The following is an 18,975-nucleotide window of genomic DNA, read 5'->3' as shown; positions in this document are numbered from 1 at the left end:
ATTTCTATCTAAAGTCTTATGAAATTCATTCAAAGTCTTAAAAATGATAAAGAAAAGTGGCTATAAAGATGTGCTTCATTCTTTTTGGTCGAACTGAATACCCAAGTTCACATGATATATAGTTTCCATGGGGCTCTTTCTGTACTATTTCCTATTTTCCTAATTCAAAGTTAACTGCTCGAGTATATTTATACCCTTCGACAAAACACATCTTACCAACCAAAAAACAAAACAAAAAGCAGAATACAGATATGGGCAATGATCAAATTTCAAGTCAAGAACTGTATTAACAAAATAGACCTTTATACATTCATTGTAATTGCAAAATCAATAGCATTCACATCTGGTCATCTCCCAGATTAAGAGTTTTACTTTCACCAAGGAGGTCTGAAGAAGACTAACATACGACCCTCTATCATTTCATCTAAAATCTTGTTTGTACAAAGCTGTTTCCACTTTCCATGGTCAGCATATCACTCACTAATCAGTACAAGCTGCAAAAACAAACTTACATGGGTCAGATCCGAATATCATATCACTTATGATGTAATTTAATAAGCTTTAACAGGATCTCAATCATCACCAACCATTTATAGCTCATCAATATACAAAATTAATGCCGTTGGTATTCTAGCGCAATCAAAATTTACGTTTCTTTTTGATTTCAAAGACCGGTTGATTTCTAACAGAAAAATAGAAATCAATCTCTATCAATATGATCTTCTTCAGAAAGTGACAAATCGTCATAGAACCCCTTTGCTCCTACTCTTGATTCAAAGAACGAACGCCGACATGACATAGGCTAGGTCGTAAAACGAGATTGCAAGTTTATTTATTCATCACAAAAGCTAGAATTCTAATGGAAAAAAAGCACAAAGCACACGGGAGTAAATTTGGATTTACCTCCACAGCAGTAACAGCAAGAGAAGATGATAAGAAGATCCCTGAGAACAGCACCACAAGCACGAGAACAATTCATACTATTTCGATTCTGACTACTGGTATCATCACTCAACAATTTCTCCTCGTTGCTGCTCCCCGAAGATTGATTCTTGTTATTTTTCTCACTTTTCATCCTCCGTAAGTTCCATTCAAGATTATTCAAGTACTCTAACTTGAACGAAGCCCTCAATGTCTTCGATGGCCATAGATGCATCTCTCTATCTCAGTAGAAACCAAGAAAATGAAATAAAATTGAATAGATGTTTATGATTTTAGGGTTTTATTTTGTTTATTGGGAATTTTGAAAAACTGGAGCAAACAAATGAATAATTTGTTCGTTTGTTCCCTTATGTTTGAAATTTTCTCCGTTTTTGCTACTTAATGATTTTATAAATGGTCTCTCAACACGTTATAGCCAACGAAAAGGATAATGAAGCAAGTAGTCATGTCCTTTATCTATCGATTCATTAATCATCTATCAGTCCATCTTTATGTATTGACAAATGAGTAAATAGAAACCCTGTTGCTATTAAGACATCTCTTTATCCCATTCACAGGTAGTCAACCTATAAGTACTTTTTCAAAAAACAATACAATTTCAATCAATAAAAATATTTTAAAAATTATACAGAGTGTCTAAATGATAAAATTGAGTGTCTTTTTAATCAACCCCTATAAAAATTGTGTTAGATTTAAGGATTCGAATAACAATAAATGTTTGGATAGTTTCTTCGATCGAGTTATAATGCTTTATGAAATATGATATTCGACTTTATATTTAGAGTTACACGAATTCGATTATGAGACAATAAAAAAATTAGAATTACGGTTCTAATTCGAATCTCAAATAAAGAATACTTGTTGTGTTTCGTGTTCTTACAAGACGAAAATCAGACAAAATAACAATATAGATTTTCTTAACAGATATCAAACACCTTTTGAATCTTATTTTTAAACTATTACTCTCAACTTCATATAAGAAAACACATTTTCAAATGCTTTGATAGGTTAGGCCAAAAGCTCTTTAGTACTTCATGACATGGAATAAAAAGATTGTTTTGTCTTTTTATCAAAGGTTGTTTCGTCTCTTTATCTTGCATGATTTCCCATTCCCAAACCCAATCCTTGCAAAACTAAGGGACCTTTTTGCAATGCAATAGTCGCTTCTTTTAAAGAAAGCAAGAAAAGTGTTGCATACAAAAGCTTCCCTCCACAATCCGTATAGGAGCAAGTGCCATTTAACATGTCAATGGATATAGATGAATGTCTTGACTCACATTTTATTTTATTTTAAAGATACAAAATGACTATATATGGTCGTAATTTTTATTCTTTATATCACAGTTGCATTAATTTTCCATCAGTTTACAACTACACATAAATCCATAACAAAATTATGGTAGAGGAGAGGTTGTACGTAGATAACCTCACCACCACATGCCACTTCCATAGAAGTCCTTCCATGGTGCGCCAAACAAGGGAGGATAACAGTGTGAGAATTGAAAATCGTGTACAAATTAACAATAGAGCAAAAAAAAAAGATAAGTAATTAACCTTAACTTAAAAACAATTACATTATATGGTATTTGAAGATCAATCATATATACTCAAATTCTTGATCTCAAGATCAAGACGAGGCGGATGGTTGGTGTTACACTAACATGAGCCATCGACATCACCAACAAAAAACAGTGGAAAGATGTTTTTTTGGTGATAAACCAAATACATGGCTTTAATTCAGAAAGGATGTATAGCATCAAAATGAAAATAAGCATTACCAATAAGAGGATTGTTAGCAATATGGATCAAGTATTGTCGAGCAGAGTGATGGATTGAAGTAATCGAGGTGATGAAAATGAGCAAAAACGTGACGATTGGTGCCATTGTTGAGAGCTAATTGATCAAGTGCGTACTGTGTTTTTGTGTGTGTGTGTTTCATGATATTCCTGGCCTTTACAATAAATTTCAACTACCTGCTTCAATTTGCTGTGTGTATTTGAACTTTATTGCCTTTAAATTCGATTTCAACTACCTGCTTTTGTAAATGAAAATGAAAAGGATAACTGGGGTTTGTTTTTTTAATATTCTGAATTTTGAAAGGTGTGTTTTTTTTTTTGAATAATTAAGATGTTGACATATGCCTTAATCCTTGTAGCTTCTTTCCTAGTGGATAACCTTTAATTTTGACATAATCTTATTATTTTAACATGTCGTACAATGGAATTGCAAACACTAATATGCTTTTGCTGGAATGTAATGTAATTGGGGGAATCGGAATCCAATATCACCCATTCCAATCTTTGGTTCACCTTTTTGAGATGAAGTTGAATTCTTAAATGAAAAAACTCTCCACCATATGAATAAAAGTGAATTCCTATTAAGTTTGGAGGAAATTAATTTCAATTCATGAGGGAAAGTGCAAGAAAACTATATTACCCTCTACCACCATAACTACCAACACCCACAACTACTGGCACCACCACCACCTGCCACCACAACCACCACTACCACCACCACCCGATCGACATCATAGGCTCACGGTGTTATTATTTTTTACTTAGTTTTTTCATTATGAGTGTTTATTTGTTTTATTTGAATTATAACCAAATCTAAAATGATAAAATGTTGTTTAGAAAACATTTGGATGTGAAAAAACAGAAAACAGAAACTTCAACAAATGAAGATGAAAATTGTTATACCAAAGAAATAAACATTGTTAACAAAAGATCATACAAGTCAAATTTCAAATAACAACTAGAAGCAAAATTATTACTATTGTAAATGAATATGATTTTACAAAAACAAAGATGTGGATGCAAATACTCACTCACATGTGTGTATACACATTACTTTATTGTTATTTTTTAGCATTAATATTATATTGACCAAAAGTTAATATTAAAAACAATACGCTCAAATAGTTAATTACCATTTTTTTTTCATTTACGTTCATACACCCATTTCTACATACGAATTACTTGGATACTTAATGGTTTAAGTTAGCGTCGAAAATAAGTATTTCAAAATACAACACTAAAAGAAAAATACAGAATCCATTTCGTGAACACCAACTTATACAAATTAAGCTTGATATTAATTTTTATAATCCAGCAGAAGATTAACCCGACGTGTACGTGTTTTGAAAATAAACTACGTTAAAGAACCTGGGATTTGAATATCAACGTATGACGTATTTATACTCGGATTCCCGATCTGAAGATCACGATTAGACGATCATGGATACTTGATTTGAGCCACTAAAGTCACCATAAAAACTCGGTCCAAAGATCTTAATTTTGGCTAGCTATAAACTGAAGTGAAGTATTTCAGAAAAGATGCATCACGCCAAAATGAAGATAAGCATTTCCAAGAGGACTGTAAGTAACATGGACTGGGTGTCGACGAGCAAAATCAAAGATGGAAGAAATCGAGGTGATGAAGATGAAGAAGAAGGTAGTGATGGGTGCCATTGTTGTTGAGTGTGTGTGTGTGGTATTGGAATCGATTCTTTTGGGTTTAAATGTGATTCAAATTGCTTTGCTTTAACATAAACAAATGAGGGAAAAGATTTAAGTGGGGTCTGCTTTAATTTTAGTATTGTGAAAGTCGGTATTTGAATTATGCGGATGCTTACACGAATTGAATATGTCATTTTTATCAATCCCATTAACTAAGTAGATGTTGGCACGATTCGTCCTTGTTCTATTTTTAATAGGCATGTTAAGTTTCTTAAAAAAATTTCTTCTGCTAATTTTAGTAGTTTACGTTTTGGCAACAACCAACAACCAGGTTTTTATAGTTGAATCGTTTTAGTGAACATATAAATAAATAGGTAAATCATCTACTCTTCCTTAGGGTATAGACAAAACTACACAGATGGTCCATGTGGTTGGCACAAGAGACCAAAGATAGTCCTTATGAGGAATTTTGAACGAGTATGGTCCCCGTGGTTTCCAATTGTTGCATGGACAATCCTTATAATTGACTTCGTTTGATTTCTGCCGTTTATCAAAATCACGTCACCCTCACACGACAGTATTTTGGTCTTTTGCTTTATTACACGATTTGATCATATTCTTAAATGATCCTTGCAGCTAGTTATCATTTACATCACCCCCAAGAAATCCACCCATTCTTCTCCCCTCTGGTTTTTCATCTTCATCACTTCGAAACTCAAATGAGAACTAGTGTTTTCATCTTCATCTTTTGCGATGGTTCTAACTTTATGGAATGTCCGTTCAAAATTCTTAGAAAATCCTAACTTGATCAAAGCTTATAGTGAGCGATCAATTAACAACTTTCAATTTTGTTAAAATTTCCATTTTTTAAACTTTTGAGACTTCTTTCTTTCCTCATATCATTATTTATTTCCTTTTCAGTTGGGTTAAGTAATGTACACACATTCAAGATTCACCATGGAGGCATGTTCATAAAATACCCAGGAAGACGTTACGTGGTTGGGAGTATTGACTATGTTGACTACATAGACATGGACATGTTTTCAATACATGAGTTAAACGGTATGCTGAAGGAGATAGGTTATAACAATGGTGAGCCTATCTACTACTACTTCTTGATTCCAGAGATTGAAATCGAGTATGGGTTACTTCCTCTAGGTAACGACTCAGACGTACTTCTGTTAAGTAAGCATGTCTCTAATCACAAATAGATTATGGTGTATACTAACCATGGAACTACTAGAGTCCATACTTACTTTATGTCTCCAAATAAGGTCGTATTGGAAGAGATAAACAAGCCCATTTCTCCTGAACTCAATCGAAAAAAGTTTACCAGTACAGAGGTAGGATCATGTAGTAGAAAATTGGATTTAAATGAGAACTATGACTTTTCTAGATCCATTGTACCTTTTGGACATTTTGTTGGAGATGTAGTGAAAGACGCCGGTGTTCAAGCTGCATGTGAGAAGGTTAACAAAGTCCAAGATGTTGGTGTTCAAGCTATAGGCGAGAAGCTTGGTATACCCATTGATACTCTTTTAGAAGACATTGATCCTTTTCTTTTACATGGATCATAATGATTACCAACAGATGGGAGATAAAGATTTAGAATATTGTGGTGATAGGGTGGTAGACAATGAAGAAATTGGGGATGTTATTAGTGACGAGAGTAGTACAGATATGCCATAGTTGAAGCCGAGACCAAAATCTCATGGAGTTGGTTTCTAGAGTGTCTAGGTGAAGATTTGGAGCTCTCTACAAAATTCAAACTTCACATTTATTTTTGACAGGCAAAAGGTAAATGTTCTTATGATACTTGTTTTTAATATTACATTTAGAAAATAACATTTTTGCTACTTGTTAATTAGGGGATTTTACCTGCCATTGTCAACCTATTCCCTAACGTTGAGCACAGGTTCTGATTACGACATATTCACGAGAACATGAAGCTACAATGGAGGGGGAAGAAGCACAAAGATCAGTTGTGGGAATGTTCAACAACAACAACAACAGTTAGACACTTTGACAGATTCATGGAAGATTTTAAAAAGTTCAATTCACAGGCATATGACTGGTTAAAGGTTATTCCACCAAAACATTGGGCAAGAGCATATATTTCAGGTACACTTACCATTATATTGTATAATAGGTGTTTATTTTTATATATCCTTATTTTTTTTTACTAAAAGCATATTTGTTGCATTGTACAGGAAGAGCACATACCTATATGTTGTTGAATAATTTATGTGAAGTTTTCAACTCAAAGTTCTTAGATGCTCGAGACAAACCTATAATTACATGTTTAAAGTATATTAGGGAATACTTAATGAAAAGAATTTGTATTGTGCAAAATGTGATATATAAGTCTCAAGGGCCACTTACGCCAACAACCACAAAACTTTTAGATGGAGTTAAAAAAGATGCTTCACAATACACTTGCATATTTAATGGTGCTGATAAGACTCAAGTAACTAGGACATTGGAGGATCAATTTGTGGTTAATTGGAGGGACGACAACTGTAGTTGCAGTCATTAGGAAATCACTGGGATACTATGCTCTCATCTTGTTAGTACTATTTGGGATAAGGTTGAGCATGGGCCCAAAAATGTCCCACCTCTTGAGGAGTGGGTACATCCATGTTATAGGTTAAGCACATGGAATGAAATGTACAAGTACAAATTTCAGCCTATCAATGGAAGAAGTATGCGGCCAAGGTCAGATTACCCCATAGCACTGACACCCCCAAGCATACTAAACATGTAAATAATTTTCAATTTACAAGTTAATATACATTTATAGTGTTTTAAAATTTATTTATTATACAGGTGGGGAGACCAAAAAAGAAGAGAAATAGAGCTCAAAGTGAACCAAATGATCAAGGTAAAAGTTTGACCATGAAATTCCTTACAGTTACTTGTAGCAAATGCAAGAATAAGGGTCACAAATCTAGGAGTTTCAAAGGACAAGGGGCACAAAATGAAATTAAAAATATGGTTGCAGGGGGCAAGAAGCTTAGCAAGGCAAAGAAGCAGGGAGATGGAAAAAAGGAGAAACCCAAAATGATGGAGAAAACCAAAATGAAGGAAAAAGTTGTTTGATTTGTTGTCATTATGGTTTTTAAAAATATTTCTTTTGTGTTGTTTATTTTGGTACCTTAGAATGCTCAAACTAAGTAGGTTCTTGTGTGTATTCATCTTTTTTTGGTATTATGGTACATTAGGGTGCTAGACTAAGTTGGTTCTTGTGGTTATGATACATTAGTCTGCAAGCTCTTTTGATATTTTGTTTGTATTATGACTTTGCACTTTAAGGTTATGGACTAAATTTTATGACTATGCAAAAGTTTGCATTTTTTTGAGCATTTCTAATGTTATTATGACTCTACAATGATCAACACATGAAATTACAAAATTTACACATTATATTACAATGGTCTAAACATTTTACTGAACATGCTCATATTAATACAAAAACTTTTCACTTTCATATTTAATACTTTAACAGATCTGCAAAGTTCATATGGTTGCAGACCATCAATATTTTACAAACATATTAACTTTTCCAATAAAACCTAGGTCTATATGGTTGTAGACTAAAAAGTTTTCCAAATAAAAATGTAACGTCTGGTTCCTGGTACGCATTTAATTATAATTTATTCATCTTTGTAGAGCTACTCAATGAGTTGGAAGCCCCATACTCGTGGAGTAGAAACCAGAATAGATGCGGGTTTTAAGCAATCTACTCGACGAGTTGAGAGCCTCAACTAGGCGAGTAGGTCTGCCAGAATGAAACCCTAATTTTGGGGTTTTGCACCCTATTTAAGCATCTTAATCCCCACTTGCTGGCCTCATTTCCAGCCTCCAAGTCCCAAACCCTAATCCACGAAACCCTAGTGCCCTTTATGAGTTTGTGAGTTGTTTTTGAGTGAAGATTGTGTGTTTTGAAGCATGTTGAAGAAGGAGGAGCTTGGAGATTCAGAAGGAAGCTTGTAGATCTAAAAACAACATCTCATCCTCTTCATTTTATGGTAATCAAGTCTTAACCTTGCTTAATTGCTTGTTAGATCTCCTTATTATCATTTTATGGGGTTTTTGGTCCAAGAAACATGATCTTTGGGACATGGACGTCCCAAGTGGGTATACTTTCAGATCTATGACCTTGAAGGGCTCACATGGCATAAAGGTGCAAACTTTATGGTTATGGAAGCCCCATGCAAGCTATAAGTTGCCATTTTAGCCTTTTAAGCTTCAAAAGGCCATGCATGGGGAGACAGTTAGGAAATTTATGTGTTTATGGAGTGCTTAGAGTTTAGATCTCAGTGAATATGCCTTAATTTGGAGTATGGATGGCTTGTGGACCAAGATCTAGGTCCTAAAGGTTTTGGGTTTGAGCTAAACCCATGAAGAAAGGCTATTAACGGGTAAAGTTGAAAACTTTACCCTTAAAAGTATGTTTTTAGTGTGCATGAGGAATAAAAAGCTGAGATCTGAAGAGTAAGGGCTTAATCCTTTAAGAAGGCTCAAACAGACTGAAGAAATCGTCGAGTCCATGGAGGGACTCGACGAGTTGAGTCGTTTTGTCCTGATTCTATACTAGATAGAACTTGACAAGTCAGGGAGATGACTCGGCGAGTTGGATCGCGATTTCAGGATTTCTGAGTTATAGAACTCGGCGAGTTGAGTCAACCCAAAATATTAACTTTGACCGGGGTGTTGACTCTGACCAGGGGTAAAGTAGTCATTTTACCCTAAGAAAGATTTTGGATATTGATTAAGTGTTATTGTGATGATGTTAGTTGGGGATTCGCGGAAGCAGCCGATAGAGATTCCTTACCGAGAGATTCATCATCCAACTTTGTGAGGTGAGCTTTCCTCCAGTAGGAATGGGTCGAAGGAACCAATGCCAGCCCGTTTATGTATGTTAGTATATACCGAATTTAGTTCCGATGTCGGGGTTAGCCTGATGTAGATTATATGTTTTCAGACTTCGGCCCGATGTCGGGGCAAGCCCGAGGAATGTTTGTATGCTTGATGTCTTCGTGATTCTTGCATGTGTATGTTTATGTGTTCCGGGCTTCAGTCTGATGTCGGGGCAAGCCCAAGGAATGTTTATATGTTTATGTTATGTGCTATGATATATGCTTGTTGATATGTTATATGTATATCGGGCTTCGGTCCGATGCCAGGCGGGGCCCGATGCCAGACTTCAGTCCAATGCCAGGTGGGGCCCGATGCCGGATTCGTGCGTTGTCGGGCGGGGCCCGATGTAGTGGGCAAGGCCCAATTTATGCTATTATGTGATTATGTGCATGGTATGTGGTAGTTTGGGGGGACTAACTAAGCTTCGTGCTTACAGTTTTCAGTTTTTGTTTCACGTACTCCCGCTAGCAAGGGGAAGGGCTAGGGATGACTGTGTGGCACACACCATAACTTTTAGCCTGGGATGATTTAATCTGATATTTTGGCATATGATTTTGATATATTGACAATTATTTATGATATTTATGAGACACATGATTTATGATTTTTATATGATGAGTGATACTTTTGGTTTTTAATTATGATTTAAAATGAAAATTTTGGACCGTATTTTTGGGATGTTTCAAAAAAACATTCCATTCATACATACAAACATTTCTTAGATCCCAAATAAACAAAACGAAATCATCTTCAGACTAATACTATCATCTGATATCCTTAACAAGAAAAAAAGCATCATCTCCAGACTAATATTATTAGCATCTTTTGAACACATACATGAAACAGAAAACCCAGTTAAAAACAAGCATCATCTTTAGTTTTTTTGCTTCCAAACTTGTTTGCAACAGAGATTCTTGAAGCTTGTTCATTGATCTTAACAAACCTGGAATGACAGCCACAACCCAACGACACATGAGATCATCAAACCATGCAATGAAACTGCAACTGCTAGGACATTTCCAAAACCTACGACCTAGGTCCAGATCCGTCCATGATGTCACTATCACCGCTTGCCTTCCACAAAACAATTCACCATTATCAAGCAAAGTTTCTTAAAAAAACACAGAAGGGAAAAGAGAGAATAGAGGAGAAATAAAATAATGGAGGAAGTAATGGGGGTCTAATCTTTATAGGGAAGAAAAAATCTTTAGTAGGTGTTATAAAGATATGAGAGAGAAGGGATAAGCAAAAGACCAATATACCCTCATGTGAGGGTTACATGATTTTGATAAACGGCAGAAATCAAACGGAGTCAGTCATAAGGATTGTCCGTGCAATAATTTGGAACCATAAGGACCATACTCATTCAAAATTCCTCATAAGGAATATCTTGGGTCTCTTGTGCCAAGCATAGGGACCATCTGTGTAATTTTGTCTAGAGTATATTTAATTGGAGCTTTTTCGATTAAAAATTTACTGAAAAAATAAATTAAACTACTGAAGTAGGTTTTTCAAACCAAAGTTAAAAAAAAAAATTCTTATTTAACCAACTCTTAACATGAAGTTTTCAATACTTGTGTAGATTTGATGTGTTTTTTTGTTATGAATTATTATTTAGTGAATGACTATTGAATTCTCTATATTCCCCCATTACTCTCCATAATTAGTGATCATTATAACAAACATTATTATGAGTTTTATGAGTGTAGTTATGCACCCCTATAATGAGCATTCATAACATATCTCACATTTTATCTTTTTTGTCAAGTATAAATAGTGAATATTATGTATTGTAAAGTTTGGTGATTTCATCACAAGTATTAGAATAAAAGTTCTCTTCACTCTCATGTCTTTCTTTACTTTATAATGTATCTTGTTATTTGATATTATTCTATAACACGTTATCAGCACGACTCTACCATAGAGCTTTAACTCCTTATTACTCTTGTCATTTTTAGGTATGTATTTTCTTAATAAGTTTACATTTACAACGCTTACAAATTATTTTATGGAATTTCTTAACTAACAACTGCTTAAAATACAAGTCTTTATTTTGATTATATTTTCACTATGGAAAACCATGCTAGAGAAAACTTTCTCTACTTTTCATGCCCCTAACATGCTCATGCAGCAACAATATCATGAGAAAGGTTTTAAAAAAATATGAAATAATCTCATGTCTTCTAGTGGTTGAACAAAACAATGAGTTATTGATGAAAAATCACCAATCAATCCCGACCGGTTCTAGTGCATTCCCTGAAGTGAATGCAACATCATATAATTATAATAATCATGGGTCTAACTGAGGTCGTTGAAGTTATCATAATTATCATAAAAGTAACAATATTACAAGTAACCACCAGAAGTTGGAAAATAATAAAAACTCACATCCTAATGATAAAAGTGGTCAAGGCAAAAAGAAAATTGAAAATAATATTCACCGATGTGGAATGACTAGTCATTGGTCTCGTACATGAAGCTCTCCAAAGCATTTTTTTGATCTTTATCAAGCTTCTCTAAAATATAAAGAAACATAAAATATCGAAACAAATTTTATTCAAAGTGATTTTTCACAAAGATCAACCAGAAATGACACATTTTGATGTTGTCGGTTTTCTTGTCTATCCAAAAGGGACAAGTAGTGTTATGTATGGTGACGAAAGAATAATATGTAGTTTTGGTTCATATCATTTAATATGTTTTTATGTCATATTCGATTCATGAGAAATGATGTCATCACAATCTTCTCAAAGTAATAAAAAATGAGGAAGATATATGTCTTGCAGACATTGCAACAACACATAGCATTTTTAATAATGAAAAATATTTTGCTTACTTATCAATTGGAGAAACAAATGTTAATACATTAACGGGTAGTGCAAAAATGATTGAAGGCTCTGGAAGAGCGAATATAATATTACCACAAGGGACAATAATTACAATTGGTGATGCATTATTTTCATCCAAATTTCCAAGAAATTTGTTAAGTTTTAAGGATATTCGGTCTAATGTATATCATGTTGAAATAACTAATGATTGTAAAAAAGAGTATCTCAATATTACAAAAATGATATCGGGTAGGAAAAGTCATGGAAAATTACATGTATTGTCCTTCGGATTGTATTATACAAATATTAGAATGATTGAATCCCATGTTATTGAAAATAAAAGGTATGATAACACTTTCAAAATTTAGCATGACCAGTTGGGCCATCCCGGATCAATTATGATGTGTTGAATAATTGAAACTTCAAGTGGTCATTCCTTGAAAAAACATAAAATTTTTCAAGCTAATGAATTGTCTTGTGTTGCATGCTCTCAAAGAAAAATTAATTTCCTGTCCATCATTGAACAAAGTTGGGTATGAAAGTCCTAGTTTTTTAGAAAGAATTCAAAGTGATATATGTGGACCAATTCATCCACCATGTTGACCATATAGATATTTTATGGTTTTAATTGACGCGCCAACTAAATGGTCACATGTGTGCTTATTTTCTAGTCGTAATTTGGCTTTTGAAAGATCATTTGAATAAATAATCTGCCTAAGGCACATTTTCCCGATTACCCAATTAAGAAAATTTGACTTGACAATGTTGGAGAATTTATATCATAACCTTTTAATGACTATTGCATGTCGATTGGGATAACTATTGAACATCTTGTTGCATATGTTCATACATAAAATGATTTAGCTGATTCGTTAATCAAACACCTTTAATTAATTACAAGACCATTACTAATGCATTCTAAACTCCTTATATCAACATAGGGACATGCAATTTTACATGCATCATCACTTATACACATCAGGTCAACTAGTTATCACAAGTTCTCCCTATTCAACTGGTTTGCGGCCAGAAACCAAATATTTCCCATCTAAGGACGTTTGCATGTGCAATTTATGTACCCATTTCTTCACCTCACAGCACAAAAATGGGTCCTCAAAGAAGAATGATAATTTATGTTGGATATGAATCTACATCTATATTAAATTATTTTGAACCATTAACTAGAGATTTATTTGCAACTAGATTTTATGATTGTCATTTTGATGAATCGGTTTTTCCAACATTAGAGGGAGAAATAAAGAAGTTGGAAAATAAAATCTTTTGCAATGAATTATCACTCTCATTTTTAAATCCTCTTTCAAGTCAATGTGAGTTTGAAAAAGATAATTCATTTACAAAATGTAGCATATCAGTTGCACGATGCGTTTACTGACCCTTAGTGAGTAACAAAGTCTCATGCACCAACTGTAAATGCTCCAATTAGAAATGATATCCCAGAACGAAAAAAATACAACTGCAAATGAATCTTAGGCACGCCTGAAGCGTGGAAGATCAGCCGGTTCCAAAGATAAAATACTCGAAAATGAAATGAAGCAAATATAATTGATGGTGCAAAAGAGAAAACAAAATCTCTTGAAAAAATTAATGAATATCTAGAAGAGCCCAATGACATAACAAAAGAAACTATGGTACCTGAAAATTATGAAAATGAAGAGATCTTAATAAATTATATCATGACAGGAATAAGATGGAACTGAAATAAGAGAGACGTCGACGATAATTTTTCATATCATGTTCTGCGCGATATTATAAAGAAAACTAGGCGAATGTCCGCGCGTTGCGTAAAAGCATCTATATAGTTGAAATCTTTACAAATATATATTTTTTTAGATATAACAATAATGTCGTTGTTAAATTTGATATAATAATTCGTATACTAAGTTGATATAGTATATTGATTATTTTGAATTATATGTTAATATATACATCTAGGATGACCTCTACCTGCAGGTTACTCATGAATAAAATTAAATATAGTATACTGTTTAATATTATTTATAGTTGTTGTTATTCTTAATTCATTTTTAAAATTTATTTGCTTAACGTTTTAATTTCTATCAGTGTAATTATTTAAAACATCAAACATTTTTTTTAAAGGTTACAATATAATTATTTATATATAGTTATTTTTAACTATTGTTATTGTAAGTTATTTTAAGCTACTTATTTCAAAACTTTTAACGATTATAAAATATCTTTAGAAAATATTTTAGTGAATTGATATTACAATTTAATTTTTGTATTGAACACTACAATTTATCACTTTTCACTATTCACAAAATATTCTTTGGGTTTTTTTAAGTGGAACTGAAATTTTTATTGAAGTTGATCATGTAATGTTATATTTAAATTAACAATTTACGTATTTTATCCATACAGTTTAAAAATTGTAGCTTGAAACTGATAATGGTTTACATACAACGACATATTAAATCTAATAAATTAAGTATAATATGTTAAAAGTTAAATACATAACCTTATAAGTAGAGATAAAAATATTATTTTAATATTGAAATTTAGTTTATTTTTTATTACACTTTTGGTTTGATACTTATTTAACCTTATTAACCAATTTATAATCATTATTAGAAAGACACTACAATTTATCACTTTTAAATATTTACAAAATATTTTTTGGGTTGTTTAAGTTGAAATAAATTTTATATTTAAGTTGATCTTGTAAGGTTATATTTAAATTAACAATTTAAGTATTTTATACAAATTGATCAAAAGTTGTAGCTTTAAAATGATAATAGTTTACATACAAAATATTAGACCTAATAAATTAAGTATAATATGTTAAAAGTTAAAAAGAAACTTTATAAGTAGAAAAAAAAATATTTTTTTAATATTGAAATTTAGTTTATATATGATTACACTTTAGGTTTGATATTTATTTAACCTTATTAACCAACTTATAATAATTATTAGAAAGAAATTGAAAAGTCATGGGAGTTTCAAATAAATGTGGTGAAAGGAAAAAATGCATGAGAGTTTCAAATGAATGTGGTTCAAGAAAAAATGCAAGTTTTATAAGTATATAATGATAATGATGAGGATCTTGAACCTAAATCTATAGAGAAATATAGGAAAAGAAAATATTGGCCAAAATGGAAAGATGAAATAAATAAAAAGCTTAATTCTCTTACTCAACAAAAAGTTTTTGGACCTGTAGTCCAAACACCAAACGGGGTAAAACCAATGGGACACAAAGGAGTATTTATGCTTTAAAGAAACAATAAAAATGAAGTTGTGAGATATAAAACAAGACTTGTTGCACAAGGTTTTACTAAGAGGCCCAAATTTAATTATGAAGAAAGGTACGCTCCTTTGGTTGATGCAATTACATTCTGTTATCTAATAAGTCTAGCAACACATGAAAAACTAGAGATGCGTCTGATGGATGTAGTTACCACTTATTTATATGGTTCACTTGACAATGATATTTATATGAAAATCCCATAAGGGTTTCGGTCTCGCGAAAGGGTGGGCTACCCGACATGGCCTTGTGGTGCACTGCGGTGCTGCCATGTCATCAGCGTAGGTATTTTCTCGTAGATCTTCGGACGGCCATAACTTTTGCATACGAGCTTCCTTTTCGACATTCTTTATATCAAATAATCCTATCGACGAGCTATACAACTTTCATTAAGGTCTCAACCGCTAGTTCTCATTCTATCTAGAATTCATATATAGATCGGTTTAGACTGTTAAAATACGTGAGAAATTCATATCTCCTTCATACAAACTCTGTTCTTGACTATCTTTATATTGACGGGTTCATATTCACGGGATCTTCAATTCTTATTAAGATTGTTTCGGCTAACAATCAACTGATTTGAATTTCAATTTCTGAGTCAGTACTATTGCGTTGAGCCTTCGAAAAATCATAACTTCCTCATACGAAGTCATATACATTCTCTATATGCACGCTCTCAGTTTTACGATTACTACGACTTTCGTTTAGATTGCTTATGCTAATAAGCAACCCATCTAAAATTCACTTTTTACGGTGCGCATAAGCGTGTCGGTTTAATCGCAAAACTTCAAAAAAACATAATTTATTCAAACGAAATCGGTTTTCAATGTTTTTATATGTACATAATCGTTGTCACATGTACTATAATTTTGGTTAAAATTATTTATCATAAATAATCTTCAAGCAAAATGTCGTTTTTATTGTTTATTATATCTTAACTGTCTAGCCTGATGATAGCTTCATTTTATTTACTTCTTTTTATAGTTTATTTTAGTACATTTCATTCGCATTTTAGTTAACTTCCATGCATATTTTCCCTTTTGTTATTTTTATGACCATTTCGGGGTACTTTCTAGTTTCTTGAGCATTATTGCAGATTTTCTTGGAAACTAGCGGGGTGGCACTCTTGGGAGGCGATTGAGCTTGAAAGGAATTGGGGATTTCGTGCTTGATGGCTATGAAGGTGACTCATGGGGTAGACCTGTCAATTGCTTGAAGACTTGGAAGAATTGAGCTTTAAATTTGAAAAACGTGGGAGAATTCTTGAGTGTGCAAGATCAATATTTGGGAGTTTGCGGAAGTTTAGAGTGATGTGGATAGACAAATTGGGCTTTAATTGAAGATATATTGAAGAAAAATGGGCTAGGAGTTGATTGGATTCGAATTGGGCCAATGGATTAGCTGTGGGGGCTCAAAACTTGAAGAAGCCCAAAATTACCCGTTAGAGCCTGCGGCCCGCGTAAGATTCCCCGCGGCCCGCATGGGTTCCTGACTAGGGCAATTTCGGGATTTTGCTAAGAGCTCTATTTTGGGAAGTTTGGTGTGCCTCTTTAGCCTTATCTTGAAGGTCCGATTTTGAGACTTTCTCTCTGGATTTTGGAGCACTTTTGGAGGCCAAGAACACTTGAAGAATATCTTCTTTTCATCTCTTGAATCTTGTCAAATGTTTGGTACAATCTCATCTAACTTTGTTCATTTGAGTTTAGCCATGTTTGGCTAAGCAAATCTTGGTTGACTTTTTGTTGAATCTTTTGAACTTTTGTTGGATGTTGAAGAATCCAAGAACTTGATCTTAAATCTTTATGGAATTGTTTTGTGTTTTATCATATTATCACTACTAGTATGTTTTTATTCATGAGTTTAAATATGTTTGTGGTGATTAGTTGGCTAATTTCTTGATTAAGTAAATGATCCTCAAATTATCAAGCAACAAATGATTTTTGTGTTGTTTTTGCTTTACACAATCATAAAAACATTTCCTCCAACATGGTGGTGAAAGAATTTGACCCCTCTTGGATTTGGTGACTTTTTGGTTCTTAATGCTAGTTGACTTTCACTAATTACATGCTATTTGGAATTAGTGACTTTGACTAAGGAAATTGTTATGAGCTTTTCTAGCCATTTCAACAATTAAGAAAAGTCTAGGTAATCTCAAGCTCCTTGGATTGCTATAGCCAAATTAAGGATTTAAATCAAAGTATTGCACCATTGGAATCTAATGATATGTTCATCAAAAGTCAAAGCGAGGAAACTTTAAGTCAACCATCTCTCCTTTATTGATTTTACATCAAACTCTTATTTTTGTTGCATTTGTCTATTTAAATCATAGTTAACTCTAGTTTGTTTCAAGTATTTCAAAACACCAAAACCCCCCATTTTATTTTTATTGTCATTTTACAAGTACTTTTACAAAGAGATTTTTCATAGAGTTATAAATTGAACCAATCTCCGTGGATTCGATCCCTTTACCACTATACACTATTTTAGTGTGTAATATTTAGGGTTATTATTTGTGTAGGCCTCGACAACCACCAAATTTTTGGCGCCGTTGCTGGGGATTGGTTTATTTTTAATCAATTTGTTTCTCTATGCCCAGATCTCAGCGTACAGGTGACTTGATTTACAATCCGGAAATCGAAAAAGAAGCAAGGCGTTTGGCGAAGGAAAAACGAATTGAACGTGGTCAAACTTCTAATCCCCACGGGGACCCGGAGGTTGAAACCGCTTCATTAAGTGATATAGAACCCGATTCTAGTCCCGACCCTCGCCAAGAAATTCCCGAAACACCACCCCTACAACAAAATCCACCCATTATTGAACCAATTGCAATGGCGGACGGAGGAGAAGTTCCTGAAAGAACTTTGAGGCAAATGATGGAGACCGATGTTACACAAACTCTAACCGGTATCAATTACCCGGTTTTGGAAGGAGGCTCGGAGTTGAAGTCAAGTTTAGTCCATCATCTACCAACTTTTCATGGATTGGAGAATGAAGACCCTCATAATCATTTGAAGATGTTCCACATTATTTGCACTAGCATGAAGCCACAAGGGTCAACCGATGACCAAATCAAGCTAAGGGCATTCCCCTTTTCATTGGCCGATAGAGCAAAAGATTGGTTATTCTATCTTCCACCGGGGTCGATCAACTCATGGACCGACATGGCAAGAGCTTTCCTTGATAAATTCTATCCCGCCTCAAGAGTCTCAAGTCTTATAAATGAGATTTGTGGAATCCGCCAAGGTCAAAATGAGACTTTCCATGATTATTGGGAGAGGTTCAACAACTTGTGCTATAGTTGCCCACAACACCAAATTCCAGAACAAATCCTCATTCAACACTTCTATGAGGGATTGTTGCCAATGGAGAGAAGACTAGTTGATGCCTCAAGTGGTGGAGATGTCTTTAGTAAAACCCCACAACAAACAAGACAACTTTTCAACACCATAGCCGCAAATTCACAACATTTTGGCCCTCGCCAAGATATGAAGAGAGACACACAACACAAAGTCAATGAAGTGGGAACATCAAATCTTGAGTCTCAAAT

At 33.5% G+C, this 18,975-nt stretch overlaps 1 long non-coding RNA gene across 1 annotated transcript; it reads right to left on the bottom strand.

Moving 5' to 3' along the window:
• Positions 1–244: 244 nt before the first annotated feature.
• LOC145088344 (uncharacterized) lies at positions 245–3,480 on the bottom strand. Its single transcript, XR_013701081.1, has 2 exons — positions 904–3,480; positions 245–494 (listed from the first exon to the last, which is right to left on the bottom strand). It is a non-coding gene; the product is annotated as an uncharacterized LOC145088344 (long non-coding RNA).
• Between the last annotated feature and the right edge of the window lie 15,495 nt (positions 3,481–18,975).

This window comes from Lactuca serriola, chromosome 2 (genome assembly GCF_051521515.1).
Source record: "Lactuca serriola cultivar US96UC23 chromosome 2, Lser_US96UC23_V15, whole genome shotgun sequence".
NCBI lineage: Eukaryota > Viridiplantae > Streptophyta > Magnoliopsida > Asterales > Asteraceae > Lactuca > Lactuca serriola.
Note: the sequence above shows the minus strand (reverse complement) of the source record. Positions and strands in the feature narration are given on the sequence as shown.